The following is a 10386-nucleotide window of genomic DNA, read 5'->3' on the forward strand; positions in this document are numbered from 1 at the left end:
CTTCCTCTCCTGTTATTATGGCTGAAGTGCCCTTCCTTCTGTCTATCTCTAGACCCTGTGTATGCCCTGTTGCTTTATCAGGGACCTCATCTTTCCTCTGTTTTCTTTATTTTTTTGCTTAATTGTTCCTTTATATAAACTTAAAAATGCTCACTCCCTCCCATTTTAACAAAACTCCTCAATACCCATGTTTCACCCCAGCTATCACCCTTCACAGCCAATACTTTCTGCCACTAATTATCAACCTCCTACTTACTCTTCAATTCATTGTAATCTGATTTTTAGTCTTTCCATTTTACTGAAATTACTCCTCGCCATTGTTTCCTCAAACCATCTTTTTTCCTAAGTCTAAAAGTCTAATCATTCCCAAGGCATTTTTAATTTGACCTTTCAAAAGAATTTGATACTCGCCTCTTTAAAATCTCCCTTCCTTCATCCTGGAGTTTGTGGGTTTTTCTCCTCTTTCCTCGGCCACATATCCGACTTCACTTCCTCTGCCTCTGCAGACTTCTCTTTTTCTTTCTTCCCTCTAAATGCCTTTCCCCCCTGCAATAATTCTACTAGTCAAGATGGGTTACACTGCACTAACAAACAACCCTTAAGATCTCAGTGACACATATTTGTTATTTGTTTAGGCTACATACCCAATGCAAGGCAGCAGTAGGACAAATCAGAACCACGGACAGTCATTCCACTCTGTGAGCAAGACTGACCACTAATCAAGAGAATTCCAACATTTTCCCAGCTAGATTTCAGAATGACTCTGGTGACAACTTTCATGAGTATCTATAGTCATTGCCCTATATCTGTCCCACCACTGTGTTGGGGGCAGATAATTTGTCTCTTTCATTCCCAGGAGTTCAAATTGGGAGAATCTGTACTCAAGGAGCTATACTTAAAGAAATATGCCCAAGAAGATGTGTTGACACCTAAACCTGATTTAGATGATGAGACTCCGGACTTCAAGCTGATTGCTTGGATAGAATGAGATTTTGGGGAGCCTTGGGGAGGGGCAGATGTGTTTTGGATGTGGGAGGCATGTGAACCATTGGGGGCTGGAGTCACACTGTCAGAGCCAGCCTTCAAGATAGCCATCATGTTCCTAGCTTTCTAGTATTCACTTCCTTGTACAGATTCTGCCTCCATTGGATGAGGCTGGCCTGAGTAGCCAGTAGGATATTTCAGAAATGATGGAGTGTGATTTTGAGGGCAGGTCATAAAAGACACAATGGCTTCTGTCTTGTTCTCTACCTCTGGTATCACTTGCAATGGGGGAACGCAGAGACTATGTCATGAGGGCATCCAGCAGCACTGTGGAAAGGCCCACACAGCCACGAACAGGGATCTCTTGCCAACTGCTATGTGAAGGAGCCATGTTGGAAGCAGATCCTCCAGCATGTCACATCTTCGGATGCAACTTTCACTGACTTTCTGATGACCACTTCAGGAGAAACCTTGAGTCAGAAACTTCAGATAAGCTGAATTCCTGACCCACAAATTGTGTGAAATGCAAGTGCCCATTAGCAAGACTTCATCATCTCCATTTCCGCCCAGTCATGTTAACTCTTCACTAAACCACTGCAGCTGCTTCTCTAATAGGTTTCTTTGCTTTCAAAGTTCTTCCTTTTCTGAAATTCACTTTCGCTATGTGGACCTGAGTGAAATGTCAAAGTACGAATCTCCTGAAAATCCTCTGAAGATTTTCCAGTGCTCCTAGGAGAAATCCTAACTCCCCAATGTGGTCTGTGAGGGCTGCATGATCTGACTGCTGCTGACCTGTCCAAACTACTTCTCATGACTCATTCTTTTCAACTCAAAATTGAGGCCTTCAAATGTCTTTCATTTTCCAGAATAAGCCTTCCTTTTTCTCATTCCTTGACAAGACTTTTTGCACAAACTACTCTCTGCCCAGAACACTCCTCTGTTTTCTTTTCTCCCCCAGTTATTCTTCTCCCTTTGACCCCCATCTCTGAGAAGGCTGTCCTGACTTTCCTTGTCCAAGTCTGGGAAGTGACCCTCTTCTGTGCTCCATGACAATGTATCCTTATCACAATATTATCCATCCCCATGATATTACAGTAACAGTAATATTAATAACTTTTCATAACAGATGCTCTCTGAGACTACCCCTGTGTCATCTGAAGACATTTCCCCTACTCAAGAGCCTCTGCACCTGTCCTTGAAGATGCTCTTTGATCACACAGCATGCTTGACTCGCACTTAGGGCAGGCCAGAAGCACTGCAAAGTTAACCTCAATTAATGAGGGTTAAGAGTTAGTGAATAAATAGCCCATCTTCTTCACCTTAGTGGGTCCTTTCTGAGGTGCGCTCTACAACATGTCTCAGAATTTCAATGGGATTAAGCCCCCAGTTACCCAGAGGAGTTACCTGTCCATAAACATATCCTTCATTAGTGGTCTTTTTTTTTTCCTCTGGGTCCCATCTCCACTCCCTCACTGCTTCTTGCATCTTTTCCCAAATAAACTACTAGTACACATATCCTTTCTCAGGGTCTGATTTTAGAGTTATCCACACTGGGTCACAACCACTTAGCACTTACCATGAGCTGGACACTGGGTCAAGCTCTTTGTATGCATTATATAATTTAAGTCTCTTAGCAACCCAATGAGATAAGTGCTAATTCATAAAATTAGAGTAATAATACTTACTCATAGCATTGTTGTGAAGATAAAGTAAAATAAGGCACATGAACTGCTCAGAACTTGCTAAGACTGGAAGAGAAGACAAACTTGAAGAGTTTAGCACAGCCTTTAGCAGAGTAAGCAATTGGTCATTTGCCCAAGATCACACAGATATTAAATGATAGATTTTAACCAAATTCTGCCAGATTCCAAAGTCCTATACTGTCTTGTCAGTTGTAACCTTCTCTTCAATTATTTTCCACAGGAGACTGTAGGCTCCGTGGGAACAGGAAACATGGTTATTTTATTTAATTTTATTCCCACACCCTGACATTCAGTAGATAGCAAAATATTTGTGTTGAAAATAATCTATTCTCCTTCCCCCTCAAATCTGTTTTATATTTAGTTTATATTTATTACTCACAATAACTTTTCTTTGAGTCATTACTGAGAATAATTATAAAAACTATATATAAAAACAGCACGTCATCTTCAAAAAGTTGAATTTTTCTCTTATTTTTTTTTTCTCTTCAGGAAAATAGTGTATTTCCATTTCAGGAAGGCAGCATATTTAGTGGTAAGGTCATGCTGGTTTTGAAGTCTGGAAGACCTGGTGCAAATCTTGTATTTTCAACTCTATAACCTTGGAAAAAATACTTAGCCTCTCTGATTTGTAGTTTTCTCATCTATAAAAGAGGAATGATTGTACTTCCCATACTAGTTATTTACTGTTGCATAACAAATTACCTCAAAACTTAGTAGTTAAAGACAACAAACATTTACTATCTCACATAGTTTCTGAGGATTAGTAATCCAGGCGTAGCTTAATTGGGTTGTTTTAGCTCAAGGTATCTCATGAGGTTGCCGTCAAGTTGTCGACTAGAACTGTCATCATCCAAAGGCTTGACTGGGGCTAAAGATTCATGTCCAAGCTCACTCATATACTTGTTGGCAGGACTCTCAGCTCCTCTCCATGAGAGCCTCTCACAGTATGGCAGCTAGCTTTCCCCAGAGAAAAAGTTCTAAGAGGAAGGGAGAGGTAGCCCCCAAGACAGAAGCCACAGGTCTTTTGTTACCTAATCTTGGAAGTGTCATACCATCACTTCTTCCATATTCTATTGGTTGCAGAGACCAATCCTTGCACAGGGTGGAAGGGGGAACCACACAAGGAAGTGAATCCCAGTAGGAAAGATCACTGGGGCCATCTTGGAGTTTAAGCACAACATCTCCCATATAGAGTTGTAATGTGGGTTTTTATGTGCATACAACATAGCTGTCTCTCAAAAAACAAAAAATTCTGTTTTATGGACTCATGGGAAGATACATGAGTTTTGAAACCCAAAGAACACACTTAAAAATTCAGAGTATAGTAGTCATCCCAGCACAATTACTGTCAAACAAATCTAGTTATTAAATTTCACATCCTGCTGAGAACTTAACCGGCAATACTAATGACAGCCAAAACTGCAGAGCTTCTTATAGTTTCCAATATTTTATTTACATTGATCATTAGTTTTAATTTTATGTCATCATATATTTCATTTAGTTCAGCAACTCAAAAGTATATCAATTATTACGGTCACACTTTCCAAGTCAGGACAATGAGCTTTAGGAAGGTTATGTGATTTGTCTAAGGACACACAGCTATCCAGTGATGAAGGGAGGATTTAACCCAGGACTCATGACTCCAAAGTCCATTTTCTTTTAATTGTCTCATGCTATATTAGTGCTAAGTCAAACTCATTTTATAAAAAATAAAAAAAGAAGAGGAGGGAGTGTCATCAATATTGCCCTTTCCAGGAATTTCCACATAAGCTGACAGGAGTTTCCTCGGGGTTCTCTGTTCTGTAGTTGTTAATTATTAAACAGCCCAGGATCTCTCAGAGCACATCCAGGTATGTGCATAGAGCCCTGAAATGTTGATATTGCCTTAGGGGGTTATTTGTTTTTTATAGCCCCACAGGCCATAGCTGGTGCATTTTGCCTGAGCTTCCTCATCCTTTGTACATATGCCCAGGGAGGAGAAGGTGAATAGATAAGATCTTTCAGCCTGCAGATTTCCAGTAATTAGTAAAAGCAAATGCTTTCTGTTGAGGGCCAGCTGAGACTCGAGGTGCTGAATAAGAGCTGTATGTGTAAGCACCGTAGGCTTCCAGCCAGCAAAGAATCCAGACAGAGCCTGCACCCTCCTGGTCTTAGAACTCTAAGAGCACAGAAGAACAGGGTACAGACCCATGGAGTATGACACTTATTTCAGGAACTTTGATCTGCTACATTCACAGGTCATGATAGCTTTGGTGCTACCTCTGGGGAAGGGCCACCATTCAACTCGCCAAGAGAAGAACCAAAGGAACAAAGGCATGAAGCTCTGGGAGTCTGATTGGGCCAAGTTACTGACAGTACTATTTGCATAGTTCTGGCCACTTTCCAAATGACCTCTCACTCAGGCTCACCACAGTCTTCACACACAGAGCCACCTGGGGTGGAATGGGAGAGGCTTTTCTTATCCCCATCCAACAGATGAGGAGACTGTGACTCAGAGATGTGAATGACTTGGGCAAAGTCTAACAACAGTAACCACAGAGTAATGATTTCTAAGCTACTAATTAACTTTCTAACCATCTACCCATAAGGAATTGGCCTGTAGGTTGAAAAGACATTCCTGAGTCTCTGTATACCACACACCAAGGATTAGTATTCCAAGTAATCATTTTAGAAATTAAAAGTGTGATAGTTAAAATAAAGAAAATAAGATACTGAACACATCTATTAAAGAAAAACATCAGAATAAATACATCAGAAGACTGATTCATGGGCGTGGGGATCAGATTCCTCCTAAAAGTCATCATGAGGGAGAATGAGAATCATTAAGGAATATGGAAGATAGAAATGGAACCGCCAGTATTTGAATAACAGAAGTTCAAAAAATAGAGAAGTAGAGACAACAACGAAGGGAGGAAAATACTCAGAAAACATATTAATGTTAGATTTTCTAAAAGAAGAAACAAAGGAAATAGGGGAGAGAGACTTTGGAATCAAAGTGTCAAATAGGATTTGAAACCCCAAACAAATGTGATTTAATCGAATTTGAAAACATCATAGAGAAAATTCTACGAGCTTCCAGAGGAAAAGAACGTATCACTTTGCAAAAAGGACAAGACTCAGGTTAACCACTGGTATAAGAAGATGATGGAACAATATTTTTAAAGTATTAGACGACTATAACTTTAATGCTAGAATTTTATAACCTCCAAAATTTTCACTTAAATGTGAAGGGACAGTAAAGATAATTTCAGGCATTCAAAGCGTCGGTAGTTTTACCACACAAAACTTCACTTTGAAAATACTCCATGCTTCATTTGATCCTCACAGGTCTGTGATGTGATGGTTGTTAATACTGTCTTTGAAGGCAAGATTTAAATGGTGGAATCATCTATCCATGGTCACACGCTTGGGACTCACAGCCAGGTCAGAACTGTGCAAATCTCCTTCTTCTACTCTAGGATGTTGTCTCCTTGATGAAGCAGAAAGGAAGGTCATATAACTGCTCTCACAGCTTTCCTACCTGCCCTTGCCACTCAAGGGAATTCTAGAGTTGCCCTCTGCTTCACCATGTCCATCTTCTCAGGACTCCTGTTTTTCTACCAGAGAGACAAAGTCAATCTATATGATCTATACAATCAAGGAATGAGAAAACATTCCTTGGGGACAAAGAGAAAGAAACACACAGGCTGAGTTCTGTGGAAAAATGATAGGGGGAAAAAAAAAACCCAATGGGAAGCTGCTCTGGGATATAAGGAATCTGTGAGGAATAAGGGAAAGTCCTACAGAGCTATAGATGATCAGGAATGGTGTCCCATTGATGTCCTCTAAGAAATGCAAATAGAGGTTTTTAGTAACATTGTAGTTGCTTTTCTTTTTTTTTTTTTCTCTCTGAGATAGACCCTCATTCCATCACCCAGGCTGGAGTTCAGTGGCACAGTCTCAGCTCGCTGCAACCTCCCCCTCCCAGGTTCAAGTGATTCTCCTGCCTCAGCCACCCAAGTAGCTGAGACTACAGGTGAAGACCAACACACACTGCTAATTTTTGTATTTTTAGTAGAGATGGGGTTTCATCATATTGGGCAGGTTGGTCTCGAACTCCAGACCTCAAGTGATCTGCCACCTCAGCCTCCCAAAGTTCTGGGATTACAGGATTATGGCGCCTGGCCATAGTTGCTTTGAATTGTCAGAGAGGCATTTCCTTGGAAGTGAAATTGATCTGGAATTGGACCTTGTGGGTTCCTAGATTTGTAAGGAACATACCTATAACTGTGTGATAGCCTATCTGCTGTGGAGCAGACTTCCTCCAAGAAAGGGATCCCTGAAATAATAATAATGATAGTAATAATGAAAAGATAATGACCCTGAGTGTGCGCTCCAGTGGTTGAAACCTTTGATTTCTGTCAGGTATGTTAGGGGAGCAGGGAGGTAGCCCACCATCTGTATTAGTCTTTTTTCTCTTTTTGTTTCTACTTAACCATTTTCCATTCCTCATTGCCTTTCTCACTGTGACAATGCTTTATTTCCACAAGGCAGTTTATTGTTATGGACCAAGCAAGGGTCAGGCCAATTTGAGTCCTAATCTCATCTGCCCCCTTAGTCCTGTCTCTTGATCTTAGAAAAATTACGGTTTTTTTTTTTTCCAGGTAGAAATCATGTTTCCTTTTAACTGAATACTTAATTCACAACTTTTTTTTCTCTTGGTTGCTACTCTGGTAATAATTGGGTCTCCACCTATCAAGAACACGGCATCTGACCAGACTGAGAGCCAGTGTGAACATGGGCCCCAAACCAAGTCTTTCAGAATAACAAGGAACAGCAAAAACCAGCCTTTCCCTTCACTTAGAAAGGGGCTATGATTGGGAGGGTCCAAATTTTTACCATCCAAACACAGAAAACCAGGAACTCAATGCCAACATGGAAACCAGAATGCATCAGGAATGAAGTACAATACCTGCTCATATACACAAGGTCAGTATGGGTTTGGGGAAAGATGTATTTGAACATCTGGCCTCTTCTAGTACACAGGGCCCCAGTCTAGCATTTTTAAAGGAAGATATTTGTGTTTCTATTACTTGCATTACTTTGCAAAGGGGTATACAGTCTACTAAATGGGATATAATGAAGGAGAATAAATCTGCTCACACACAAGGAACATTCCTGGATAATGACTTTTAGTTGCTGAAAATCAGCACATTATTTAAAAGTGGCACAAATTCAGGGCAATCTGAGAAAGAATTCAAAAGTGGTGGCTACATTTTCTGACAGGTTTAGGTAGGACACGCACACTTACTACTCCCATTTTTTTCAGTGTATATGTCAAGAGGCCAAAACCTCTGATCATCAAAATAAGCGATTTTGTATATTACAGTGCACAGGACAACAGAGGGAAAGAGGCTCTCTTGGAGGGTGACTAAAAGGTCTTTTGCAAAAGATTTGTATTACTCTGAAGTGAAAGGACTGGAGCCCACAGCTGTGTGGCCTTCATTAACTTGACCCTTCCTCTTCTTTGGTTGCAGTGGCCTCATTGGGAACTGTTTCTTCTACATGTTCTGCTGGCTTCTCCTCTACCTCTTCCACCCCTTCTTGGGGATAGAGATGTGGGTATTCCTGCCTGCCTTCCTGAATGGCTCAGAACTGGTCTACACAGTCTGATCCCTTGACCTACTCATGTTATGGTGAAAGCAGGAAAAGGCTGCCTTGAGCTGTTCCCTCTAGGAGCCGTTGGCCATTCCCCCAAGGAAGAGGCAGTGCCAGTTAAGGTCCCCATTTGGCAGCATCGATCCATGCTCCTCCTAGGGAGGGATCACTGGGATCATCAGCCACCAGCTCTGCATTGCTTGGAGTTTTGTGGTCTTCTTTGGTCACAAATATGACTCGATCCTTCTGTTCCTGCCAGCAGTAGCACATGGCTGCAGCCCAGCCCTTAGACCTTATAGAAGGGGCAGTGGCTGCTGCAACTTCACGTGATGACCTCCCTCTCCTCAGGCAGGGTGGGTGCCCCTGAGGCCTGTGCAGACCAGAGATACATTACTTAATCTTCCTGATCTCAATTTTTTTTTTTTTTTTGTCTGTGGAATGGATTAAATCATGGCCATTCCCTGGCAGAGTTATTGAGAGGACTGCATGAGGTAATGAAGGTGAAGCCTCCGGCCAAGAGTGAGTGTCCACATACCTTCACCCTCATTCCCTTTTGACTTGGCTCCCTCATGAGGCACTTTCTGTTATCAGTTAATGCAGAACCAGTAAAGGACATGAGGACTCTTGATCATCAGTAAACTGATGCTCAAGGATCCCTTTCTTGCATCTCTTCCACGAATGAGCCTTTTCCCTCTTGAACATCAGCTGATCATCTTTTGAAAGGCCTTGCCTCAATTCTGAAACTCTACTCTGTCTTAAAAGTAGCAGTGATGGGAGACATCCTTCATCTCTATGTGATCTTCAAGAGAATGTATCTAAAGTTTCTCCACTGAGTGTGATGTTTGCAGTAGATTGTTGATATGAAATCTTTATCCTTGGTTGCTGAAATTCATGTTTGTTTTTGTTTTCTCTTGTGATCAGAAGTAGACATTGAACTTAACACATGATTTTCTTCATGCATCAGGTAATCGTATGCAGTTTTCTTTTATATATTGATACAGATAAATTATTTTTATAGATTATCTGATGTTAAAACGTACATTCATTCCCCCCCCAAAATCTTATTTAAGTCTAAGATATATTCTTAATTGGCTAGTGAACTTATATTATTCAGATCAGGTAATTACCTATTGATTTTTGGGTATTTGATCTGTTGTGTTTTTAAAGAGAGGTGTTTAAAAATCTCTAATTATAATTGCTGCTATATCTACTTCTTCTCACAGTTTTATAAATTATATATATGTATTTGGAGGCTACATTTTAGAGGCATATGTGCTCATGATGGACCTTTTATCTTGCTCTGTTGGTTTAGAATATTTTTCTTTAAGATACTGTTTCCCTATAGTTTTTAAGACTGTTATTCCAGATTTCCCTTGCTTCATATTGGCCTGATACTTCTTTCCCATCCTTAGATTTTGAAATTTTCTTGTATCCTTTTGATTTGTGTGTCTGTTGACCACAAAATTTGTGTTTTAAAAAATCTCAACTGAGACTCTGTCTTTTAATTGGTGACCTTAACCATTTACATCTATTTTAATTACTGTAATACTACATTCTCGTGTGCTTTCTATTATGAAAGCTTTTGATAATAAAATACACTTAAACTCTTAAATACAAAGTTTGATTTATTCAATGCGAAACATCTGTTGTTTCTTTTTTCTCTTTCCCTTTTCCAGCTTACATTGTTAATATCAATGTTTACATATGCTAATAGTATTTTAAATGTATTACTATTTATGTCTTTCATAAAAATACAGGTTGTGCAGCATGTTCTCATGTTGCTTTTCTCTTTAATCCCACCCTCAGCCCCAACTCTGCTGTGACTTGTCTAAAATTATAATTCTATTTTTCTTTTGTTTTCTTTAGTGCTTGTCTTAAAAAAAAAAGACAACAACTTTATTAAGTAACTTGATCACTCCTTTCTATACCTCTTCAAGTTCCCTCCTGTATTTAGTTTTGTTTTTATCTGCTCATTTCTACCAGGAGTGTTTTTAAAGTGGAGTTTTGGGTAGTAAAACTTCTGAGGCTGCTTCATAGGTAATGCACTTTTATTTGTGATTCC

At 40.1% G+C, this 10386-nt stretch overlaps 1 pseudogene; it reads right to left on the reverse strand.

The window, feature by feature from the left end:
- Positions 1 to 8171: 8171 nt before the first annotated feature.
- On the reverse strand, positions 8172 to 8594 carry LOC105529272 (annotated as a pseudogene).
- Positions 8595 to 10386: the final 1792 nt, after the last annotated feature.

The sequence above is a fragment of the Mandrillus leucophaeus genome, unplaced genomic scaffold, assembly GCF_000951045.1.
Source record: "Mandrillus leucophaeus isolate KB7577 unplaced genomic scaffold, Mleu.le_1.0 Scaffold76, whole genome shotgun sequence".
Classification (NCBI taxonomy): Eukaryota; Metazoa; Chordata; class Mammalia; order Primates; family Cercopithecidae; genus Mandrillus; species Mandrillus leucophaeus.